The sequence below is a fragment of the Melospiza georgiana genome, chromosome W (assembly GCF_028018845.1).
Source record: "Melospiza georgiana isolate bMelGeo1 chromosome W, bMelGeo1.pri, whole genome shotgun sequence".
Classification (NCBI taxonomy): domain Eukaryota; kingdom Metazoa; phylum Chordata; class Aves; order Passeriformes; family Passerellidae; genus Melospiza; species Melospiza georgiana.
The window spans coordinates 4,412,959-4,439,766 of record NC_080464.1 but is presented as its reverse complement, the minus strand read 5'-3'; the positions used below and the strand labels follow the sequence as shown (position 1 = coordinate 4,439,766).

Here is a 26,808-nt window from a genome sequence, read left to right as displayed (position 1 = left end):
GGGAGGAGGAATGTTTTTGGAAGGTTTTCATTCTGAGTCCTGCGTGTGTTTCTTTTTATATATAGTTGTAGGTTAATAAAGTTTTTTTCTTCTTTATTCCTAAATTGAAGCCTGCTTTGCTCTATTTCTGGTCTGAGGCAAAGTGGAAATTTTCCAGGATAGAAATCCATTTTGATTTAGGTGAAATGTACATTTTTGAGTTGAGTCTGTGGTTAGAAACCATAGTTATTTAGCCTGACTGCAAGGCCTAAGTTCAGTGAAGTTACTTCAGTGAAAGACAGAGATAAGGGGAGGGAGACAGAAGATGATAAAGAGAGACAGAAACTGTTATGAGAGCAGGTCAACCTGACCTAAGAATTCTTTCTGATAAAAAAGAACTAGTGGCAAATGTCACACAAAATCCATAAAAATGAATATGTATGAACCTATTGTGAAACTGTATGCATATGTATTTGAGAAAGAGAAAAAAAGAGACCTGAAGTTCTCACAGGTACGCATGCCTTTTTTGAGGAGAGCAATCTCCGCATGCGTCCAGCGCTGTAATAAATATACTGGCTTTACAACTTTCACAAAGTTGTGGAGTACTTTTACTTTTCTCCGCAAAACAGTCACATCTCACAGCAGACACCAGGGAACACATTTTCATGGAGGCACTGGCATTGCGCCTGCTTCAAACCATGGCAGTGAGTTACCCTGTTGTTGAAGGAAATCAGGTTTGACAAGCAGGACTTTTCCCTCAAGCCCTCCTGGCTGTGACCAATGACTACGTTGTCCTCCAGGTGTTTGCCAACACCCCCCAGAATAATCTTTGTTATGATTTTACTGGGCATGGATTTGAAACAGACAGGCCTGTAATTTCTAGGGTCCTTCTTGCCCTTCTTGAAAATCAGGACAATGTTCACCAGCCTCAGGACAGCTCTGACCTCTCCACATTCCCAAGACTGCTCAAAAATCATCAAGAGAGGTTTTGCAATGATGTCAGCCATCTCTTTGAGAATTCTTGGCTGAATCCCATCAGGCCCACAGGTTTGTATGGATCAAGCTGGAGCAGTAGATCCTGCACAAGTTCAGGTTCGACTGGGAGTTGATCATTCTCACAGTCATGGACCTCCAGCTCAGGGCACTGAGACCCCCTTGGTCTGTCATACAGGTTGAAGACAGAGGCAAAGAATGTGTTAAACACCTCTGCCTTGTCCATGTCCCTGTTTGTGAGATGACCATCCTCATCCTGAAAAGGGCTGATGTTATTTCTACACTGCCTATTGCCATTAACATATTTAAAAAAACGTCTTTTTATTGTCCCTCCACAATTATTTTTTGTTTAGTCTAGAGAAGAGAAGACTGAGATGGGATGCCATCAATGCATATAAATATCTCAAATGTGGGTTCCAAGAGGATGGTGCCAGACTATTCAGTGGTGCTTAGCAACAAAATGAGGAGCAAGGGCCATAAACTAAAACACACGAAGGTGCACCTCAGCATGAGGAAGAATTTTTTTATGTTGAGGGTGGCAGAGCACTGGAACAGGCTGTCCAGAGAGGTAATGGAATATAAGACTTCTCTGTTCTTTAAAGAAAAAAAAATCAAGACAAAATTGGTTTTCAAGTCTTCTCCCAGAGGACAGATGCTGTGCCTGAGTGCTCTGCAATGAGTGTTAAAGCCCTTTTTCCTCTGCTTCCTGAGAAATCAGGGAGTGGGAAAAACCAAGAGGGCACTACCCTAAGCCTTATATTACTGATGGGCTTTACCACTGTGTTGGGTTTGCATGGCTAAGCTTTGGTAGTAGGAGGGTGTGTTGGTTTATTACAGCCTGGTTTTTGGTAGCAGGGGGGCCACGGAGGTGGCTTCTGTGAGAAGCTGCTAGAAGTTTCCTTCATGTCCAGCAGAGCCAATCTGTAGCTGCTTCAAATACAAGGTTGTGCCTATTAGAAATGGTGGTAATGCCTCTGTGATAACATGTTTAAGAAGAAGGGAAAAAAAAAAAGGAAAAAAGTTATTGCGCGGTTGTAATTGCAACCAGAGAAGAGCAGGGTGAGAATATGTGAGAGGAACAGCTCTGCAGACACCAAGGTCAGTGGAGAAGGAGTGGGAGGAGGTGCTCCAGGCACTGGATCTAGGATTCCTCTGCAGCCTGCGGTGAAGACCAGAGTAAAGCAGCTGTCCTCCTGCAGCCCATGGATGTCCGTCCACAGGGATGCAAACATCCACCTGCAGCCCATGGAGGAGGCCTGTGCTGGAGCAGAGGGATACCTGAGAGGAGGCTGTGAACCTGTGGGAGACCTGTGGAGAGAGGGGTCCACACTGGAGCATCTTGTCCTTGAAGGATTGCACCCTGTGGAAGGATGACCCACGTGGCAGCAGTTTGGGGAGGACTATTGCCAGTGGGATGGACTCATGTTGCAGCAGTTCTCAGAGACCTGTTGCTTGTGAGATGGACTCACATTGGAGAAGTTCGCAGAGAACTGTGTCTCATGGGAGGAACTCCATGCCTGGAGCAGGGGAACAATTCCTTTCCCTGAGCAGAGGGAGAAACAATGGGTGATGAACTGACCATAACTCCCATTCCCTGTCTCCTTACACTGCTGGGGTAGGAGGTAGAGCTGGGAAGGAGAGAGGGATGAAGGGAAGGTGTGTTTAAGGGTTTATTTTACTTCTTATTACACTGCTCTGATTTTGTTAGGAATAAATTCAATTAATATTTCTAATTTGAGCCTGTTTTACCCATGACAGTATTTGACGAGTGATCTCTCCCTGTCCTTAGCTCATGAACTCGTCATTATATTTTCTCTTTCCTGCCCTGCTATAGAGGGGAGTGAGAGAGTAGCTTGGTGGGTGCCTGGCATCCAGCTAGAATCAACCCACTGCAACCATCTTAATCAAGTTCAGCTGCTCATAATTCTATCAAGCACCATTGCTACTAATGAAGCTGACCCAAAACAGGGTGCCGTCACCATGCAAATCTCCTGGGCTTGAATCCACAAAGCAGAAAATAAATTTTCTAGACAAGTCCAGTGCACCCAGCAATCATTTTGCTGCTGAGTACACAGAAAAGCTGAAGCTCCTGTTTGTTCCTACTGATACTCCATGTGCAGAATAAAAACCACAATCGCAGACAACCAGATGAAAATTCAAATACTGAACCACAGCATCACAACCTAAGCTGTACCAGGGTAGGTTTAAGTTGGACATTAGGAAGAAGTTCTTCACAGAAAGTGTGTTTGGGTATTAGAATGGGCTGCCCAGGGAGGTGGTGGGGTCACTGTCCCTGGAGGTGTTTAAGAAAAGACTGGATGTGGCACTTAGTGCCATGGTCTAGTTGACAAGGTAGTGTTAGGTCATAGGTTGGACTTGATGACCTTGGAGATCTTTTTCAACCTAGTTAATTCTGTGATTCTGTGTTTTAATAAGCAGTGTCAGTAGACAACAAATAAGGAGACCACCAAGTCATCTTCATCATTCAGGGAGGGATGCAACAGAATGGCATTTCTGTGTACCAGCCCCCTTACTCTCTGGGCATTTCCTCATCCAGGAGGCATCTTGCTTTCACCTCCCAGCAGTTGCCTTTTCCTTTGGGATGCTCTATCACAGAGCAACCCAGGTATCCTGGAGCAACCTGGAGACCCCTGGGCAAACTCTCCCCCTGGAATATGCCACCCATCCCTCAATGATGTGGTGCTACTTACATCAACCACGGGACAAAGTTGCTCTTGTACATCGCACACCTGGAAACACTGGACAGCAAATTCAGCTAGTTAGAAGCCAGGCTCAAAACCTCTAGTTTTGGCTTTTTCTATTTTTCCCCTCTTCTTTTTTCCTCCTTTTTTCCATGCATTGCTTGTCTTCTCTTTACTAGTCACCAAAGAAGAACATGAACTTCCATTTCTCCCTTGCCCTGTATGTTATTAGGCCCGACTGTAACAGGCCTGGATTAAAATGTATAATTATAGCTATGACAGTAACTACAATAAAGCACTCCTTCAATAGAAAAAAAAATTATTACATTAAAAAAAGGGTTATAGTGGCTGAGGGATAATGGTGACTTGAAAAGCAAGGGCCACAGAATTCCCTGTTTCTTAGAGCTCCCAGCTCAGAGGACATGATTCTCAATCCATCGAGAAGATTACTGGCAAGCTGATGATGGCTATGTTACTTCTGCAGTGGCATTTGGGCTCCTTTAAAATAGTCCTGCTGCAGAATCCTCACATAAACCATTAGTAAGCTTTTGGGAAGGCGTTGCTTTCCTCATCTCTGAGCTGCTTGCAATTGTTCATTCGATGATACAGTTAAACAAGAAGAAATCACAAATAATAAAGGAAAAAAAAAAAACCCAGTGCAAATAAGAAAGTCATCCCGCTCTCCAATCCACTTTCAAAGGGGTGGCAAGTAAGTGGAGGGGCACACAGAAAGTCAAAGACAGGATGGGAATCTAGCACAAGACCCTCTGGACAAAAGCCATCACTTATGAGTGTCTAGTATAGTGTGTATCTAGCTTTGTCCTCCCAAGACATCTGCTGCCTGCTGTTTCCTGCCACTTGGCCAAAGGCAAGGCAGGAGGACAGCAAAAAACAATAATAGCCCCCACTTGGATTAGTTGTTTGTGTTTTTTCATTTCCAAATTCTCTGTCTTCTTTTGAAAGTCAAACAATAACCTGGTGGGCATGTTGCTGCTTCTTGAGCAATGAGTTCAGAAAAAGAAACCTGACGCAGCTGAAAAAGAAACATACTTCTCCATCCCCATCCCATGAATGTATTCTCAAGCATGCTGGGGGTTGCTCTTCTGGGGAATTTAAATCAGAAAAGCTTTTGCCAGATCTCGTCAAGGTGCATGTCTTCTTCCTGTTCCTTCCCACCCCACCTTGTCCTGCCCCTCAGGCTGTCAGTTTTTGGATGGTCTTGTTGTAGTACTGAGTGATGGTGGGCATCAGGGGGTTCCAGCAGTTGGCATGCAGCTCAATGACTTCCAGCAGCAGGGACCGTGTCAGCATGGACTCGGAGGGACACAGCATCTTGTCACGTGCTATCGCCAGCAGCTCTGTCATCATCTCGGGCAGCTGCTCCTCCAGTAACCGGCCGCTGCTCTGCAGCTGTCAGGAGAAGAAGGGGTCAGCCATGGCTTATTGATCCTTGTGTGTCCCAAGCTGAGACATTCTATGATTCTATCATTCTATAATATTCAGACACTCCACTGGCTTTTACAAACAGGCTCCATCCCTCCAATTCTTCCCTGCTTGGTGGGGTAGAGCCATCAGGCAAGGTTATAAGGCATTGTGACTTTTGAAAACCAAATCCATGTGGCAGAAAGCTCCAAGAGCATGAAGGGCAAGGTTTTGAAAAGCATCTGCACTGGGCTGCTAGAGGAGCAAATGGTCCAGCTACTGCTGATATAAAAGGAAGATTGCTTTTGAAAAAAAAAGTAATCCCACCTAAAAATCATGCTATTGTCAAAACAAATTGCAGGCTGTGATGTGTTTTTCTTGTCTTCTACCTGGCCCTTCATTTACTTGCTGATTCACAGCTCACAGTAACTCCCAGTCATTAATTGTAATAAGCAGAGCCCTCCTGTATGCATAACAAATCCCACCCTGAGAAGATCTGCATTTATACCTGTCATGCTACTTCACTGAGGACAGCCAAGGGGTTTTTCTTAAACAATTACTCCTTGGAGAGCCTCCGTGGAGCAGCATAAGCCTTAGGTGGTTCCACAGAGAAGGTCCAAGCTGGGACTGGACGGCAGTGAGTCCACCATCATGGAAGATTAGTGGGTCTTGAATGCAGAGCTCCTCAAAGTCTTCACCTTAAAAATTCAAACCCTTCTCCTCAGTTGCTTGTCACTTTGCTGAATTTCAACCATTTGGGCTATAATTTCAATCACTCTCTGCAAGGAAAGCATCCATCCTCACAGGCAAATCAATTCCCAAAAAAGATACTAATGAAACTCTTCCATATTTATACCAGCATTTCCCTGCAAATATGCTGCTGAGCTAAACAAACTTGTCCGTGTGACCCATGGGGCAGTTTTTTCTCCAATACAGGTGTTTTTGTGCTTAAAAAATAAGTGCAGGGTGAGATTCAAAGGAACCAGGATGACATAATTTTGTGATGGGACTCTGGCTACCAAACCTTTTGCATCCATGTACATGCATCACAAGTCCAGTGATAGAATCTCAAGGGCCATCTCTTATCTCACAGTAGTGTCTTTTATCTACTCCGCTCTCATGAAACCCCAACTGGAGTACTGCATCCAGCTCTGAGGTCCACAGGACAGGAAAGACATGGACTTGTTAAAGAAGGTCCAGAGGATGCCACAAAAGTGGTCAGAGGACTGGAGCAGCTCTCCTAAGAGGACAGGCTGAGAGAGTTGAGGTTGTTCAGCCTGGAGAAGAGAAAGCACCAGGGAGACCTTAGAGCACTTTCCATTATCTAAAGGGGATACAGGAGAGCTGGAGAGGGACTTTGAACAAGGGCATGTAGAGATAGGACAAGGGGCAATGGCTTCAAGCTGACAGAGGGCAGGTTTAGATTAGATATTGGGAAAAAATTATTTCCTGTGAAGGTGGTGAGGCACTGGCACAGGTTGCCCAGAGAAGCTGTGGACGAGCTATTCCTGGAAACAGGTTCAGGTTTTAAGGTCATGTTGGACAGAACTCTGAGCAATCTGATCTATTTGAAGATGTCCCTGCCCATGGTAGGGGGTTGGATTAGATGCTCTTTAAAGGTCCCTTCCAACCCAAACCATAATGCAAAGGGGCAACACAGCTGTTTGGGTTTGGAAACATCTAATAGCTGCTTGACATGTATGTGGCCAAGGACAGAAGCAGCAGAGCAGTGAGGACTGGGGCAGGTGGTGCAGGTGCTTCCCTACCTCCATGGAGCAGCAAAGCACAGCATCTTCCTTCACATCCTGAGATTGTAACAACTGCAAAAGAGAAGAGAGAGGTGGTGAGAAATGCATGACCTCCTCTTCCTCTCTTACAACCTTCCTTTCATCTCTTCATCCAGCTTGACTTTTGCCAGTTCCAGGAGGAAAGGACATAAAATCAGAAAAGGGAGGAGGAAAGATATAATCAACACAAAAAATTAAGATAAACAGTGACAAAATGCAGGGTAAAGGGTATCATCAGTCTACCCACTGCTGAGAGCAAGCAAGCAGGACAGAATGTAGACTTTAGATTAACAGCTTTCAAAATCAAATTATTTAGGTGTAGTGGGTTGACCTTGGCTGGGTGCCAGGTGCCCACTCAGTTGCTCTATCACTCCCTTTCCCACTGGGACAGGGGAGACAATAAGATGGAGAACAACCAGCAGGGTAAGATAAGGCAGTTTTATTACAGTAAAAGAAAGAAATGAGTGGAGATCTGTGCATGCAAGAGCTAAAGAGGAAAAAAAGTCAGTCTCTACTTTGGCATGCATAACAGTTCCTTCAGAAGGCAAACACTGAAAACTCATGAATGCTACCCCTTCCTCCTCTCTCCCTTAGCTTATATATCTGAGCTGATGTCATATGGTTTGTAATATCCCTTTGGCTAATTTGGGTCAGCTGGCCTGGTTGTGTCCCCTCCCAGGATCTTGCCCACTCCCATCCCCTTTGATGGGAGAAGGAATGTCAGAGGGACAGCATTGCTCATCAGTGGCCAAAACACTGGTTATCAACACTCGTCCAGCTACCAGTGCAAAGCACAGCACTGTGAACTTTACCTCCATCAGACCCAATACATTACGTTACATAGCTTTTTTAATTCCACAACAGGCAATGAGAAAACACACTAGTTTCACATACACAGTGACTAAATGCAGCCATCAGACAACAGCATTTTTTATTTGGAAGGGAAGCACTCTGCCCCAGAGGCATTCCCCCCTCACTGAACCTTTTCATCCCTGTGAGGCCACTTATAACAGACACAAAATTACCTGATGGCAAAGCATTACATCCAATACACTGTAACACGGCTCCCTCTAGACAGATTCTATAGTGATGCAAGTGCAATGAGTGCCAACAAAACTATGGTGTCTTAAGTGTAGTGACTCCAATCCTACTCTGCTGTCCATTAACTTTGCATTATAAACATGAGCTTGTAAGCACCAGCAACTTTCAATAGAGACCCGAAATGTTGTTGGGCATGGCATGGGATGGCGAAGGAAGATGCTCACTTAGTGGTTCAGACTCAGGGTTGTCGTAGTTACAGGAAAAAGGGTGCCAATATGAGTGCAACCAAACTGTATTCTAGGGACATCTACATAATTTCTGATAAGCTGTTAATGATTGGTTGTTCACAGTAGCTACCCAGGGCACACCCAATCCCTCAGGCTACAATCTGGATGAGGCAAACCCTGCCAGATGGGGTAGTGTTTCTTTATCTTCACAAACGACCCAGCAGTGATAACTCCCTCCAGGGGAGTATCAACACGGTTACACCCATCCTGAAGGCACCATCTCTGCTAATGGGCCATAATGGCTCAGCAGCCAGCTGCAATGCCCATCAAAGACTCCCCAAAATATCCTATGACTCACAGGATTACATCATTCCATTACGAAACTCCCTGCCCTGGAGGAGGTACTGAGCATTCCTGCCTCGACTTGGGGGTATATAATCTGGGGGTTTGAGGACTGGACACCACCACCACTGGACAGCTCCATAGGACCTGGACTTCCACTGGAGGACCAGACCTTCCACAGGACCACTGCATTTGGCAAGACTGTGACCATCACTTCAACAGCACTGCAACCACCACCTAATCAGACTGCAATCACCACCCTGACCAACAGGGTGCCAGGTTGCACTCTGACTTAGTGTTTTTAAGCCAGTTTTTCTGTATCATTGCATTCATTGTAATCTTTCTATAAATTTTAACACTGACCTGAAATCTCTCTCAAGGTATTTGTGTGGGGTTCATTTCTCAAACTGGATTACTTGCAAACCAGCACAAGGGTGTACAGTGAGGGTCAATGCCTCTTCCTGACAATGGCAAAGCATAGGAGCTAAGCATCTCACCCCACAAACCTTGAAACCTGTCACAGACATCTTTTGTGAAAAATCCTTTCTTTAGGATTTTTCCCTCTTTTGGGAAGCCGAGGCCCCAGAAAGAGAATGTAAACAATGATTATCTGCTGCTGTGGAATGCAACAGGTGCACCTGTGATTGGCCCATGTTGCATGTGTACAATTAAGGGCCAGTCAGAGACTGAGCTCTCTCAGGGAGAATCAGAGAGAGCTCCTTTGTTGATTCATTCCTTTTTCTATTCTTAGCTTAGCAGCTTCTGAACTTTTCGCTCTATTCCTATTAGTATAGTGATAATGTAACATATATCATATAATAATAAATCCAGCCTTCTGATCATGGAGTCAAGATTCTTGTCTCTCTCTTCACCCCTGAAAAACCCTTGCAAGCTCAGTAACAGAAACCATTAGCAAGGACCCTGAAAAAGGGATCAGAAATACCTATTTTCCACTGTTTTTATCTTTATGACTTTGTTACACACACAAAGATGCTGTTTCATGTATTTTGCTAAAAACACAATTGTTCTAGTAGATAAAATACTGACACAGGAATTGAGAGACACGTACCATGCTATGCAAGCAAAGCCATTTTATTACACAAGATCGCACAGGCCAGATAGGGCTGTTGAAGGGTGAGTGGGTTTTACTGACCACCCCTTGGCTCTCCAGCTCTCGGATCATTTTGTGGATGGGGATCACGGCATCTCGATTCGTCCGGTACTGCCTGCCGTGCACTGTTGAGGTGGCAATTGGCACTCGTTGTTCCTCTACCTTCAAGAGTCCTACTGCAGATGGGTTCTCTGATAGTCCAGACAAGGTATTCAATTGTTTAATACCCTCTATCTCCACTGCAGCTATTCCAAAAGCCCACCTGAATCCCTTAGGATCTTTGTAATAGCCATTCCGGAGGAAGTCTATGCCCAAAATACACGGAGCCTCTGGACCAGTCACAATCGGATGTTCCTGCCACTCCTTCCCAGTCAAGCTCACCTCAGCTTCCAACAAAGTCAACTGTTGTGATCCCCCCGTCACTCCAGCAATGGAAACAGGTTCTGTCCCCACGTGTTCCGATGGCATTAAGGTACACTGTGATCCAGTGTCAACCAATGCTTCATAGTCTTGTGGCTCTGATGTGCCAGGCCATCTGATCCACACCTTCCAGAAAACCCGGTTCTCCCGTGCCTCTTCCTGGCTGGCAGGGCCCCTCTAAACCAGATTGTCCTTCTTTCCTTGGGCATATGCCTTAGAAGTTCCTTCAAGGGGATCAGACATGTCATCGTCATCAGCATACTTAACATCTCGGCTACGAGCGACTGGAGCTGCTATCCTTTTGGTGATACTTTCTCTTTTCTTCAAATCACGCACCCGTTGTGCCAAAGCAGCGGTGGGTTTTCCGTCCCATCTCCTCATGTCTTCTCCAGACTCACGCAGAAAAGCCCATAACTCAGCCCGTGGGATGTACCTTCTCTCCCCATCAAAGGAGCGCCAGCGTTGGACACCAGGGCCTCTAATTTGTACAGCTGAGATTTGAATAAGGTCCTCCTTAATCTCTTCCCGGAGTTTCTTATGATTCTCCTCTATTTTGTCCTCTAGTTTCTGCAGTCGGGTTTCCACTGCTGCAATTCTGGCATGAGTTGGGCCATGCACAGCATCTGCATACGCTCGAAGCTTCTTTGCCATATCGAGCACAGTCTCATATGTATCATCCCGCTTCATTATTGCTAGGGCAGAAGCGTATTCAGGTGGCCCAAGTCGCACAAGTTTCCTCCACATTACAGGTGTGCATGGTACCAGGTCCGGATTCCTACTTGTTGTATCATCTGAGAAAATGAGCTCTGCCACCGCCATCTCTCTCAGGCATTGGATCCCCTGTTCTATGGTCTTCCACCGTGTCTGCTGCATATAGAGATCATCCGTACACAGGTATCGTTCTGCTACGCTTCTTAGGACCCGTTCCCAGAGGCTGTGAGGGTTAGCCCCCCTCATCATACCTTGATCAATGACAGGATCATGTGACAGGGATCCCAAATGCCTCGCTTCAGTACCATCCAAAATCGTAACCTCCCCTGCAGCATCCCAAAGGCGGACTAACCAACTAATTATAGATTTGTCAGGTTGTCGTCTGTAATCCTTTCTTAGGCCTCTGAGGTCCTTCAGAGAAAAGGAGTCAATATTAGCTCCAGATTCTGTGCCCCTTGATGTGGCCTCTGATTTTGGTGAGGGTCCTTCTCCTGCATCATCATCATCATCCTCCACCTTTCGATCAGTCTTGCCTTTACATTTTCCACCTCTTGTATTAGCTGCAACAGCCATGGTTTGGGGCCTATTGTCTGATTCAGCTGCTAGCCTGGAGCCTGGGATGTTAGCTTCAGCCTGGGTCACTGGGATAGTAACTAACTTATCTCCCTGTTCCCTTTCTGCTATCTGCTGCTCCACAGTATCTAGCAGAGTACGGTAAACAAACGCCAAGGCCCAGCTCACTGCAGTAACCCTTTCCTCCTTAGTATTACCATGGCACTTCTCCCTCAAATACTTTGCCACCTCGACTGGATCCTGAATTTGATCAGATGGAAAGTCCCAGTCTATAGGATCGGAAAATTCCTTTAAAGTCTGGCCCATGTCCTCCCATTTCCCACTCCAGTCAAGATTTTTCCTGCTTTGTTTTACTCCTAAGTCAGGAGTGTCTCTAACCCCTCTAGAAATCTCAGTCGTCATTTTATACACACTCCAGACAGTATAGAAAAGGCTTAATAAATTAAATGCCAGAAAGATGGTTTCTTTCAAACTCAGGGGAAATTCAGTATTTTCTAATAGAGATGTCAACAATTTGGAGGACAAGAAGGAAGACAAAGGCTGAAAAGCCCCTTCCCCTTCTTCTCCCCAAACAAACTGAGTAAACAACCACAACAACAATCCATACATTCCTGAAATAAAGTCCAGCATTTTTATCCGACACATCATCACACATAAGACCAGCACAATGACTATTCTGGTTAGTGCCTCCCGCTTACAAAAGCTACTTAATAGGGACAACATCAGAGCTATTTTTGGGTAAGGAAATAACCCCAGGGACCACAAAAGTATTAAAACTTCAAAAACCCCTAGGGACCAGAAATACCGGCAAGCTTCCACTCCAAATGACATTATGAATCACCAATATGCCCACCAAAATAGCCAAAACCAAAATATTATTGTTATAGGTTTTTTTTCCACTGTTTTTTGGCCTCCATTTCCTGGCCAATGCACCAAAAAATATATTGTCCTGGTTTAGGACTAATTAGGGGAAATCTCCAAAAGGGAGCCCCCCAAACAAAACAAACCTCCAACCACCCCTCCCCCAACACCGGGTTCGGGAAGGAATTTCTCGGAGGAGCAAAGTGGAAAACAAAACCTATTTATTTACAAGTAACAAAAGAACATTCCCCAACACAAGAAAAGGAAAGAAACAGACTGTGTATGGTGAGGGCGCCAGGCTTCTCTTGCAAGCTCCAGGTGTCCTGGACGTCTCAGGTCAGGTCCGGAGCCGGTCCAGTATCTTCAGGGGAGGGTAAGAAAGAGGGAACAAAAGAAAAGAAAAAAAAACAGCGCAAAAAGCAGAAAGCAAGCAAGCAAAGCGGCTAGCCAAGCCAAGCAGCAAAAAGCCAAAAGCCAAAAAGGCCTGGTCAAACACTCCCCCCCTCTCTTCCCCGCCCCGCCGCAGCAAGACGGCCGGGGGGGGGGGGAAGAGAGAAAAGGCACAGCTGCCAGACACAACACACGATATTGGGATAAAGGCTGTCAACCCACGACAACCAGCTGCCAGAGCCCTAACAGACCCACCACAGAATTGGATAAACTGGGTTCTTACCACGCAATTTGATGAATCCATACCACTGAGTAGTACAACCTGTTGTGCTTGTAGTAATATGTTTTGCTGGGCTTGGGTTACTCTAAAGTGTGCTGGGTGCGGGTATACTTACTGGTATGATCAAGCACTTGTGTGGCAAATTTGGTGTTGGAGGTGTCGTAGCCAATGGGTAAGAGAACGTAATTGGATTAGAGCGTTAAGTAAATTTACAGGTTTGCCAGGAAGGGAGGGACTTAAGTTGTATGAAAGTGCAGAACAGATAATTACTGCTTTTGTGAGGTGGCGTTTGAATCACAAACTAAAGGGACTAGAAATAAAGAGAAATTCTCACATTGTAGCTGCCCGGTGTAGACAACAAGTCCCACTGACCCAAATATCTGTGGTAGGGCCCTTTGAGGGGGATCCTGACCAAGCATTAGATCAGTGCATTGAGAACCTTCAGAGATTGAGGGTAGGAGAGTGGGGAACAGCAAAACTCAAAAAGGAAGGGAGAAAAGAAGTGAAAGCTACACGAGATGCATTTCATTGCTGCAGTTGGAGTTTGAAAAATGTGTTGCATAGGAATGTGTTGCATGAGTCTCTCTGATCATTTTGTTTTGGTTCACAGCAAGATTAGGGATATTCGAAAAGGAGTCCACAAGTTAAAGGAAGAAGAGCTAAGAATCAATGAATGGCTAAAGAGTTTAAAACTTGGGCTATTGTACGAGCGTATCAGCGCCCTACATGGTTAGAAATTGACGAAAGACTTCGTAAGTTAAAAGAAAAGGGGGGAATGAAGCCATTTATTATAATGAAATATAGTTTTTGAGAAATAAAAGAATTAAAAGACACTTAAAAGTATATCAAGGGAATCGCAGAAGTTAATAAATAACCTTAAATACACTATTAGGAAGAACTTTGATCAGATATCTAGATACGTTAATAAATAATCTAAAATACACTCACAGAAGAAACTTTGGAATTAGAATATTTGAAGAAACAGAAGTGGAAGCCAATAAGTTAAAGTGACCTGCCAAGCCGTTAGAATCAAGCCAATAAGTTAAAGTGACCTGCCAAGCCGTTAGGATCAAGCCAAGTACAACAGTAACTTCAGCCAAGCCATGGAAAAACATGCCAAAGATAACAGGAAGAAGTCCAAATTAGGAAAAGCTTAAAATTTAACTAAGGAAGACCAGGAATTCACGAAGACCCCGCCTGCCTATGAATATGCATGTAATAAATGATGTAATCCCTGTTTAAAATTGTATAAAAACCCACTTTTGCTGTACATAATTTAGAAATCCATTTTGTGATTTCTCTGACGCGTCGTAATAAAATACCTCCTGCTTATCTGACTTAGACTGAGTCTCTTAAGCAGTTATTCTCGCCTTTTGGGGCAAAATTCGGCATCACTGGGAATCATAGTCGAAGTCCATGCCTGTGGTAAGCTGACCAAGACTGAATGCCAGACACTCACCAAAGCCACTCTCATGCCACAAATTGACAGGGGAGAGAAAATGTAATGAAAGAAGTACTAGCACTTTTATGACCACAAACCTGAACTCAACCAATTGCATTCATCATGTGCAATCTAATTCATATTTACTTAAAATATTTTGATGCAAACACACTATACCCATGCCACTGAAGCCACTGAAACTGCAAATCAACATGTGCTGGTTGTCAGTTGCCCCTGTACAGAAGCAGAAGAAATGTACACAAAAGTCACCCTGTAAAAAAGCTTCAGCAAAGACAGTCAAGGAGGACGAGGAAAGCAAAGAGGACGATGAAGCAGAACCATCACAAGGGTAATTTTCAGGGTCATCATCACGGCCATCACAGGAACTAGAAGAGGATACAGAAGAGACAACCACCACTCTATCCCCATCCCTGAGTGAGCTGCAGGAAATAGAAGATTTCAGCTGTCATCCATGTGAGCATATTACCGTCTGGCTGCTCTGGTGCTGGGACAACAGGGTCAACAGTGTGAAATTAGAGGGTAAGGAAGCCAAGTAGCTGGGATCACTTCCTAAGGAACCAGACACTGACAAAGCAATGGGAAAAAAGACACAAGTCTTTAGTCTCTGGAGGTGACTCTTATCAAGTGTGAGGGCAAGGTATCCCTATAGAAATGATATTCCATGTCACTCAGGCAAATGGACTGCAATAAAGATATTCAATACCTGAGGGAATTTGCCATGGAAGATATTATCTATTTTGACTTGGACAATGCGCAGCTCCCCATGGATCCAGATGATGTCTTATGTCAGTGACCCATGTGGCAGAAATTTATGGAGTGCACCAACAGTGCATGAAACCCCTTGAAAATATTACTCTGGAAAGATGATGCACCACTGTCACTGTCATATTTTCTGAAAAATCCCTTTGCCAGGATTTCTTCTCCTGGGAAGCTGAGAAGCCTCAGACAAAAATTAAAACTATAATTATCTGATTGCTTCTCCTGTGTTTTGCTGCTTTGAAATGTGGTTGGAGATTGTTTATCCAACATGTGAATTGTTTTTTTACTTAATGACGAATCACAGTCCAGCTGTGTCAAGGCTCTGGAGAGTCATGGGTTTTTCATTAGTATCTTGCTAAGCCTTCTGTAAGTATCCTTTCTCTATTCTTTAGTATAGTTTTAGTATAGTATAGTATAGTATAGTATAATATAATATAATATAAGCCTTCTAAGAACATGGAGTCAGATTCATCATTTCCTTCCTGCCATGGGGGACCCTGAAAATACCACACACCACCAACAGTGGGTGATACGATTTGGCAGCTCTGGGAATACGAAGACAGTATACCTTCCTGTGTTGTTGAGGCTGTGGAGAAGCTGTGAGATAAACTGACTCTGGAGTTCCAGCAATTCAGAGAGGATATGTTCTATTCCCTACCTGTATGGGTCCATATTTCAGCAACTGACAGCAGGCATCCTCTTGCTCAAGAGAGAGGATATAGAAGGTATACATCATGGGCTACTCTGTGGTTTTACCTACAGGACCACAGAGAGGATATGAGGAAGTGGGACGAACAACCCCCTCAATCCTAGATACACGGGTGAGGTAATTGCAGGGAAAACAGCCACAAATTTTTTTTTTTCCAGTAAAGTTGCTGCTCCAGTCTCCAGCGGACAGTTTTCCAGGCAGAATGGAAGGTCTGGTCATACTCCTGACTCTGTGGAGAGAAGTTATAGTCCATTTCTAGAAGATCTTAGCAGGGAACCTTGTGATCAGTATTAGAGGGGCCCTGCCTCCAGCTAGGTGGAGGAGAGGCATTACTGGGTTTACTGAAATGTGTGGATTCAATGGCCTGGCACAGCAGCCCCAGAGGACTACAAGGCATTAATAGACACTGGTGCAGTGTACCCTAATGCCATAAAGCTATGCAGGGGCAGAATCCATTTGTATTTCTGGAGTGACAGGGGGATCCCAACAGCTGACTCTATTGGAGGCTGAAATCAGCCTGATTGGGAATGAGTGGCACAAACACCCCCTTGTGACTGGACCAGAGGCTCCATGAATCCTTGGCATAGTCTATCTCAGGAGAGGATATTTGAAAGGATCCAAAAGGGTATTGGTGGGCTATTGTTATAGCTGCCATGGAGATGGAGGACACTGAACAACTGTCTACCTTGCCTGGTCTTTCAAATGATCCCTTTGTTGTGGGGTTGCTGAAGGTTAAAGAACAGCAGGTGCCAATTGCTATCACCAACACTGCATCGGAGGCAATACTGCACAAATCAAGACTCTGCAATTCCTATCCATGAACTAATTCATCACCTGGAGAGCCAAGGAGTGATCAGTAGGACCTGCTCACTCTTTAACCGCCCCATATGGCCAGTGCAAAATTCTAACAGAGAATGGAGGCTGACAGTAGACTCTTGTGGTCTAAATGAGGTTGTGCCACCTCTGAGTGCTGCCATACTAGACATGTTGGAACTTCAATATGAACTGAAGTCAAAGGCAGCAAAGTAGTGCCATAATTGATATCACTAATGTGTTTTTCTCAATCCCTTTGCCAGCAGAGTGCAGATCACAGCTTAGTTTTCCTTGGATGGGTGTCCAGTGCACCTGGAATCAACTGCCCCAGGGGTGGAAACACAGCCTGACCATCTGCCATGGACTGATACAGACTACACTGGAAGAGGGTGGAGCTCCAGAACACCTCCAATACTTTCATGATATCATTATATGGGGCAATACAGCAGAAGTTTTTGAGAAAGAGAAGAAAATAAAACTAATCCTTCTAAAAGCCTGGTTTGCTATAAAACAAAGTAAGGTAAAGGGACATGCACAGGAGATCCAGTTTTCAGGATAAAATGGAAGAATGGACATCAGCAGATCCGAATGGAGATTTGTTACAGGGCTTGCAAGGGTTGCAGGAGTGAAGAGATAGATGAGAATCTTGACTTCATGATCAGAAGGCTGGATTTATTATTATATGATATATGTTACATTATTACTATGCTAATAGGAATAGAGAGAGAAGTTCAGAAGCTTGCTAAGCTAAGAATAGAAAAGGAATGAATCAACAAAGGAGCTCTCTCTGATTCTGTCCCAGAGAGAGCTCAGTCTCTGATTGGCCCTTAATTGTACACATGCAACATGGGCCAATCACAGGTGCACCTGTTGCATTCCACAGCAGCAGATAACCATTGATTACATTCTATTTCTGGGGCCTCAGCTTCCAAGAAGAGGGAAAAATCCCAAAGAAAGGATTTTTAACAAAAGATGTCGGTGACAGAGATTATTAATAAAGTAACAGAGATGTCTCCACCAACTACCAAGAAAGAAGCACGAGCTTTTTTAGGTGTTGTGGAATTTGCCCAGAAGAAGAATGATTTCCAATGGGGCCCTGAGCAAGGACAAGCCTTTGAGCAAATCAAGCAGGAGATAGTTCATGCAGTAGCCCTCAGGCCAGTCTCAACAGGGCAAGATGTAAAAATTGTGCTCTACTGCAGCTGGAGAGAATGGCCCTACCTGGAGCCTCTGGCAGAAAGTGGCAAGGGACACTCAAGATCGACATCTAGGTTTTTGGAGTAGGGGATACAGAGGATCTGAAGCCCCCCATATTCCAATCAAAAAAGAGATACTGGCAGCTTATGAAGATGTTTGAGCCACTTCGTAGGTGGTTGGTACTGAAACACAGCTTCGTCTGGCACCCCATTTACCTGTGTTGGATTGGATGTTCAAAGGGAGGGTCTCCTCTATACATCACGCAACTAATGTTGCATGGAGTAAATGGGTCACACTGATCACACAACAAGCTTGGATAGGAAACCCCAGTCATCCAGGAATCTTAGAAGTGGACTGGTCAGTAGGCAAAGATTTTGGAATGCTGCCAGAGGAGGAGATAACACATGCTGAAGAGGCCCCACTATATAATAAATTATCAAAAAGTGAGAAGCAATATGCCTTGTTCACTTATGGATCCTCCTGTCTTGTGGGAAAGCATTGGAGATGGAAAGCAGCTGTATGGAGTCTCCTATGACAAGTCGCAGAAACTGCTGAAGGAGAAGGTGAATTGAGTCATTTTGCAAAGGCGAATGCCATCCAGTTGGCCTTAGTCATTGCTGAACAAGAAAAATGGTCGATACTTTATACTGACTCATGGATGGTGGCAAATGTCCTTTGCAGGTGGTTGCAGCAATAGAAGCAGAATAACAAGCAACACAGGGGTAAACTCATCTGGGCTGCTGCACTGTGGCAAGATCTTGTTGCCAGGGCAGAGAACTTGGTTGTGGAGGTGCGTCATGTAAATGCTCATGTACCCGAGAGTTGGACTATTGCAGTTTGAATTTATTTTATTGATTCCTTGTAAAGTGGTTCATTCTGTTGTACCCTCATGTTCTCTCTGAGTTGGTTTACCCCTGGGTTTTACCCTCCCTCAAAGCTGTCCCTCGTACCATTCCCCGCCCCTTGTTCCAGCTCTTTCCCTGCCTGTCAAGGCAACCCAGCCTCTTATTCCCAAACCTTCCCTGACTGCAACAGCCTTTTGGATTTCCCCTATTCCTCGAAGCCCCATTGGCCCATGTGACCCATCCTCTCCACCCTCCTACCCCAATTGGCCCCAGACACTTGATGTAATCCCCTCACTTCTCCCCTGAGGATTCTCTGTTTGTTAGCTGTTTGTATCCACCCCCTGATTTGTATCTGTACAAAACTCCTTGCACAGGAGTGCCCAGGGCTCTTTGTTTCTGATCCCTTCACCTGGAATAAACCCTTTCTTGTGGAATCTCAAGACAGAGAGCCTTCTCTTTTCTCCTCTGCCTGGTCCCTGTCGTGGCTTGTGTCTGGCCCCATAGAGCAAGTGGCTCTAAAGGTTCTGCCTCTGGTAAATCCCATACCAAGGCAGTTCCCCACTCCTGGTGTGGCACCGGAGTTCTAAGAGCTAGCCTGGGTTCCAGCAGTCACTTCATTGGGCCACTGAAGAACATTGGAACAACCAGCAGGTGAATCAGGCTATTAGGATTGAAGTGGCTCAGCTGGATTTGGATTGGCAACACAAGGGTGAATTATTTCTAGCTCGGTGGGCCCATGATACCTTGGGCCATCAAGAAGTGCAACATATAGGTGGGGTCATTATTGAGGGTTGGACTTAACCATGGGCACTGTCACACAGGTTATCAATTGATGTGAAACGTACTGCAATCAAGCAGGCCAAGCAGGTAAAGCCTCTGTGGTATGGAGAGGCTTGGCAGATTGACTATATCATATTCCCTCAAACCTGTGATGGCAAGTGCCATGTGCTTATGATGGTGGAAGCAACCTGGATGGCTGGAAACATATCCTGTGCCCCATGCCACCACCCAGAAAACTATCCTGGGCCTTGAAAAGCAAGTCTTACGGTGACATGGTACTCCAGAAAGAATTGAATCAGATAATGTAACTCATTTACAAAACAACCTCATAGACACTTGGGGCTAAGAACATAGTATTGAGTGGGTGTATGACATTCCCTATCATACACCAACCTCTGGAAAGATTGAATGATGTAATGGATTGTTAATGACTACACTGAGAGCAATGGGTGCTGGGACCTTGAAATGTTGGGATAGACATTTAACAAAAGGCCACCTTGTTAGTCAATACCAGAGGATCTGCCAACAAGGCTGGCCCTGCCCAATCAAAATTTTTATATATTGTAAGTGATAAAGTTCCTGTAGTGCACATTAAAAACATGCTGGGGAAAACATCCAGCATTATTCCTGCCTCAGGCAAAGGCAAACCCGTCTGTGGGATTACTTTTGCTCAAGGAGCCAGGTGCACTTGGTGGGTAATGTGAGAGGATAGGGAAGTCCAGGGTGTGCCTCAAGGAGATTTGATTTTGGGTGAGAACAGCCAATGAATTAAATTGTATTATATTAATAACTGTCCAACACTGTGTACTGCCACTTTTATGGCAGCTGCGTGCACTTCACCTCACTAAGCACCTCATGGCATGGATCTTAACTACAAATGTTCTGAGGATCTGAGCCTGACTTTTCTCTGATCTTCGCACTCTCACCAATGAAGAATGAACTTTGATAAAACTGAACAAGTGCAGCAGCACTGGAATTGGAACTGACTCAAATGTGCAACATGCAACAATCCAACACCTCACACCATCTTTCTTGCTTGAAAGACTGTTACCAAGGATGAAGACCAAAGTCACAGACTAAATGAATTCAACAAACTTTTTTTTTTTATTTTGGTGGACATTTTATGAACACTTGAAGAGGTGTTCCATAGACTAAGGGAATGATGTCTGTATTGTATATTTATCAAAACAGATAAATAGTGAAGGTGATGGAATATTGAGAAATGTGAAACTTGGCATGACATAAATGGTATGGAATAAGGGGTGGATATTGTCCTGGTTTCAGATGATATAGAGTCAATTTCTTCTCAGTAGCTGCTACAGTGCTTTGTTTTGGATTCAGAATGAGAATGGTGTTGATAATACACTGATGTTTTGTTTTTTTACTAAGTTGTGATTATCCTAAGTCAAGGAGGTTTTTTTCTTGTCTCATGCTCTGACAGTGAAGAGGTTCACTAAAGAAACTGGGAGGAAGCACAGCTGGGACAGGTGACCCAAACTGACCAAAGAGATATTCCACACCATAGAACGTCATGCCCACTATATAGACTGCAGCCAATCTGGGTTTGGGAAGGATAGTCTGGCATCAGTCAGTGGGTGAAGAGCAATTGAATTGTGCATCACGTTTTTTTCCATTTTGATTATCATCATTATTATTATCATTTACCATTATTACTGTATTTTGCTTAATTTTCAATTATTAAACTGTTTTTATCCCAGCATACAAGTTTTACTTTGATTCTTATCCCCATTCCACAGGGCAGGGGGGGGGGAGGGGGGGACAGTTGAGCAAGCAAGCAACTCTATGGTGTTTAATTTTCAGCTGGGCTTAAAACTATGAAAACCCATTAAATTAGTACTCCCATAATGGAATTATTATTGGAATTACAGCATAGCCTCCACTGTTCAGTTGTGGAGGGGAATAAGAGAGCGGCTTTGGTGGGCGTCTGGCACCCAGCCAGAGTCAACCCACTACACCAATCCATTCATACCTCTCAATAAATAATACTGCATTGTCACCTGATGCCCCAGCCATGTCCCCAGCACAGATTCCTCACTGAGACACCTAGCACCAATTTCCTTGTTGCCATCCTCCTTCCCACCTGGGCCAGTTCCACAACTAATTATGGTGTTAATAAGTTTTTATTTGTGGGGAAAGGAAAGGAGCTGGAGAGAGGAAGCTTTGCAGGGGAAAGGAAAGAGACATTCCTGGCTCATTCATCAGGCAGCTTTCCCCTTCCTCTTGTTTGCTGAGCTTTGACTGAGTCTGCCAGAGCTGTAAAGGAAAAGGAAGAGGAAAAAAGGAAAAAAAAGAGAAACTAAAAAGCAAGAGGAGCTAAAAGGACAGGCAGAGGGAGAGATGTTATCTTGTCTCTGCTAATGATTCATTGTCAAAGGATGGGTGAATGGAGGCAGAGAGCTAAGCATGATTGTGGACAACATAGAGGGGTTTTGCTGGGGGATGCCCAAGGGGGCAGGAGTTAGGGGCAAGGGGATGAAACTGTACACAGGGGCATAAGTGCTGATTAGCAGGAAGGGGAAAAACCCAGTGAACCTGTCCTGAGGAAAGTGGGGGACCCAAACCTTATAGGCCATGGTAACACCCCCTCCTGTCCTGGAACACCAGCCCATGTGTTTCATGAAGCTCATCAAAGGACAAGTACTCTGCATGATTAGGGAATTTTCACCCTATCACAGAGCACCTGGCAGAGCCAGTCTGTGCAAATATCCTTGTCCTCTCCAGGGTAAAGCTAGAGGAGCTCACCACCTCCTCCTCATCTCAGTCTACAGCCTGACTTTGGTTCTGGCAACCATCTCAGAGCCTGGCACCTATCACTACTAAAAAATAGGTGGTTGTGATCTCCTGGGTTGGCCCTGGGCATCACAATTACCTGATGGTGGCAAAAAATGATGGCAAGATGAAAGCCTATCGCAGAGCCATGGAAGAGAAACAGCATGAGTCAAGGTCACAACCCTGTGGAGAGAGCAGTCTCAAATCAACCATTTTGGGGCAGGAGCGCCAGAAGACTCAGGCGCACCCATGTCAGCTAAGAGTCTTCTCTGACAAACAACACCACAGGGACAAAGCTGTCCTCCTAAGGAACAGAGATGTATTTTTAAGAAGCAGGCAGAGAAAAATCCTGGCAGAATAAGGGCTGGGTTGTGTCATGACTGTGATGGGAAGCAGAGGGAAATGAGGACTTTGCTGGATGCCTAGATCTTCCCCATAAAGTGACACATACCTCCATGAGCAGAGATTTTGGGGAAGTTAGGCTATTCTTAGCATCCCTCTCCCACCTTCTCCTCTGGATATGTAGGCCTCATCACAATGCCTGCACTCTTTCTCACTGCTACAGTCACCATCTGTGAGCCCTACATACAATATTACTGTGAAGACAAAATGTTTATTATGTGTTTTCATTCAAAGAAAACTTCCCATACATGTTAAAAGTCACTGTCAGCAGTTTCTTTATGCTTCCTTTGGCAAGGGTCTAGCAGAGAACTTATTTTACAGCAAAATATTTATGGCCCAACAGAAGCACTACTGACAATTTGAGATTCACAGCTCCAGCCCTGGGCAATGAGGCAGGTTTTTCTGAGAAAGTCTTCTACAGACAGAAACAAGAGACAAAACCACCATTAAAACAGGATGGGGGGAAATCCTCCTTGAGTTGCCTTTTCTGTTTGTCCTCACCATGATATCCGCCACCATCTCAAACCATGAGATTCTCAGGCTCTGAAACAAACTCATCTGGAGCTTGGGTTCTGAAATGTTCCCAACCCTGGTGGCAGGGCTAGATTTGTGCTGAACTAGGTGGGGAGTAAGGACATGTGGAACCTTACTTCTCTGCTCTTCTCTCCCCTCGGTCCATCTCATCTATTCAGGGGACTTCACCAACTTTAAGAAGCTTTTTAAGCCCTTTGGGTGTGGATTTTCGCAACACTGGGACTGGCAAACTCAAACGTTGGGTTCGCAATCCCAACTGTTGGGCTTTGCAAACCCTCGGACAAAGGGTCTTGCTTGGAGCACATGCCTTTATTTAGCAAAAACACAATATGCAGGAAAAGCCAAGCATCTGTGCAGGCGTAGGTACTTTTGAGGTGGGAAGAGTTGATGCTAGCAAAGCAAACCTCTAGGAATCATAAAACAAACAATCATAGAATGGCTTAGGTTAGAATGGACCTTAAAGATCATCTCATTCCAAATCCCCAGCCATGAGCAGGGGCATCTTTGACTAGACCAGGTTGCTCCAAGCCTCATCTAACCTGGCCTTGAACACGGCCAGGGATCGGGGGTGTGGCAGGATGTGTCCTCCCCCTCTCTACCACAGATGGTTGGTGCATAAAGAGATAACCTAGGGGCTGAAAGGCCCAGCAAGGGGTCATCTCTGACACCAAAAGGGCTCAGGCCTCAGCTACAAATCACCATCTTAGTCTGGAGAGCAGATGTGGGAAGAGATAAAATAAATATTCTTGACTGAGACACACTTTTGCAAACTATAAAAGACACACGAGTTATCACAGAGGTAGAAGCCTTCTAAACACACACCCTGACAATTGTTTGAGATTTCTCCCCAGAGTTTGGATGCAGATTCCGTGGTTACTTTCCTGGGAATTGAGGGAAAGGATCTCGATGTGTGCCCCACCAACAATGGGATGGTAAGATACATGGAATACTAAGTTGTATGATTTCTTCACTAGCTGTAAAATTAATAGGTACCTTTAATCTCGCACTGTATATATCTACTAGTATTCTCTCTTTTTGTCCTTATTCCTGTGTGGTATTAGTTTAAGTCTTATGTCTGTTAGTTTTGTATCTATTAAATAAATAATTCATTCTACAATGGACTGAATCAGCCATTATTAAAGAACTTGGGAACGAAAGTAGGTTTTGGGGTGGTGGCTGCCTCAATAAAGCTACTGCCTGCTGCTGGAGGCCTGGGAAAAAGTCAGGGACTTATCTAAACCTCCACATCCTTTTGTAACAGGGGGCCATAGCTTCTTTGGGCAACTTCCAGTGTCATTTATGAATCATGAGCACCTCAGAGCTGCAACGTAATAGCTTGGCTCACCAGTGGAGAAGGACAAAGTCTGAAGGCATTTATCTCCCTGAGGCAGGTATAAATGGGGCAGACAGTAACTCAAAAGGGCTCTCCCGTGCTGCTTCTCATGGTACTGAAGACTTCGCAGAGAAAGGTGATGAACCCCAGCCAGCGTTCCACATCCCGCTGCTGCAACTCCTCCCGCATGGTGAAGTCCTTCTGCAAGAAAGACAGAGACAACAGGCTACATCAGCAAAACCACATCACCATGAGAGAGGCAATGGCTGTCTGGAGAGAGAAATAAGAGAAAATTGAAATGACAGGGGAGAAGGAAGACAGACAGTCTCTTTAGTAACAGCAGGGAGATTACTCAACACGTGGAGTAGCTGGAATTTCAACACAGCAAAGCCACCAGAAAGCAGGTACTGGTAGAAATATTACCAACCCCATCAATATCTGTCATGGTTTGTGCTAGACATGGAGTCTCCCATGGCCTGCCATCCCCCCTGGACCAACATGGGGACTCTTTTCCATATGCACAACCAAGATCAAATGAAAGCATGAACAAAGAGGTTAAATGAAATCCAGGAGAAAGACAATGAATGCTGGTGGCCATGCTGGGTTTGGTGGTCCAGGTGGACTTGTCCAGCCTGTTCATTCCTCTATCTTCAGCACAACCAGTGTCTGGCCAGAAGCATCCTAATGGCCTGGCTACTCCCTGGGATCTCACAAAATTATGGTAATACTGGGTCCCTGACAGACCAGAAAAAGATCAGTGCAGCCTAGGCTTGGCATTGAAGGGTCACCCTGCTCCTGAGCTGATGGTTGCCATGACAAAGGATTATCCAAGTGACATGATTTATGGAGCTGGGGAGTCCTCCAGCTGGGGACATGTTGTGGGTTGACACTTGCTGGATGCCAGGCACCCACAAAAGCTGCTCACTCACTTCCCTCTAAACCCTCTGCAGCTGGACAGAGGAGAGAAAATTTGACAAAGGGTTCATGAGTTAAGGACCTGGAGAGATGGCTCACTAAATAATATCAAGGGCAAAATATTACAGCGACCTGATGAGGTCTTCAGGGTGAGAGAAGTGGACGAGAATCTTGGTTGATGATCAGAAGGCTGGATTTATTGATATATGATATATAATACATTATAACTATACTAAAAAGAATAAAGAGAGAAGTTGCAGAGGCTGCTAAGCTAAGAATAGCACAGAAAAGAAAGAATGACAAAGTTCTGTGTCCAGCAGAAAGCAAGGACAAACTCTCCTGTGAGTGGTCAGCAAATCCAAACACTCACAGAAGCCCAATCACCGCTGCACCTGTTTCATTCCACACCAGCCGATAACAATTGTTTACATTCTTCTTCTGGGGCCTCAGCTTCCCAGAAGATGAACAAATCCCAAAGAAAGGATTTCTATGAAAAAATGTCTGTGACAGCAAAACAGGCTCAAATTAGAGATATAAGGTGAATTTATTACTAACAAAATCAAAGCAGGATAATAAGAAGTAAAACAAGACCTTAAAAAAACACCTTCCCCCCCCACTCCTCCCTCCTTCCCAGCTCTGCCTCCTACCTGAGTGGTGCAAGGAGACAGGGAATGGGGGTTTTGGTCAGTTCATCACTGTGAGAGTCTGTCCAAATTTTCCCTCATCTGCCTCACGATTGTCCTTGGGAGACCACTGAAGAGAAGACCCCCCTGTCTAGAATATCTGGCTCTGAAGGAGAAAAGTCACACACCAAGGGCCCTGAGACCTGAAAGCTCAATGTTAAGCTATTGTTTTCACAGGTGTGCTTGCTGTATGCTAAGAAGGAGGCACCGTGCCCCGTTTGTAACAATAGCAGCTTTGGAAGCTGTCCCACCTCTCGGCCTGGCTGGACTTCTCCTGAGTTTCAGGTGGTCTCCCACAGAAGACCCTCACCTGTTTTACAACCACCGTGACAGACAGACTGAGATGTAAGAAGCCTCTTCATCAAGGACTGAGACATGAAAAGGCCCCTCTGCTCCTTCCAAGGACTGGGACTGAAACCCTCAACCCGGGGGAGGTGTGGGGGGGAGGCAAGCTGACCGAAGCGAGATGTTTGCCTGCAGGTTGGGACCACTGGAGCAAGAAAACAATGGCTCTCATTTACTGCTGAGAACATAGATTACCTGTTACATCTGTTCCCTATTGTATCTGTTTCCCCTCCCTCACAATTTTCAGTAATAAAAACCTCTGAGTTAGCTAGAGCCTTTGAGATCTCCCCAGCGTAACAGGCGGATCCTCGACAGGACTGGACCAAAGGACTTCGTCTCTGCGTTGGTAGCAATATCCCCTCTCCCTCTCTCTCTCTCTCTTCTCTCTATCTTTTTCTCTCC

At 45.0% G+C, this 26,808-nt stretch overlaps 1 pseudogene; it reads right to left on the bottom strand.

Moving 5' to 3' along the window:
- Positions 1 to 4,868: 4,868 nt before the first annotated feature.
- The window catches only part of LOC131095396 (CBP80/20-dependent translation initiation factor-like), a 146,578-nt pseudogene continuing 124,638 nt past the window's right edge, over positions 4,869 to 26,808 (bottom strand).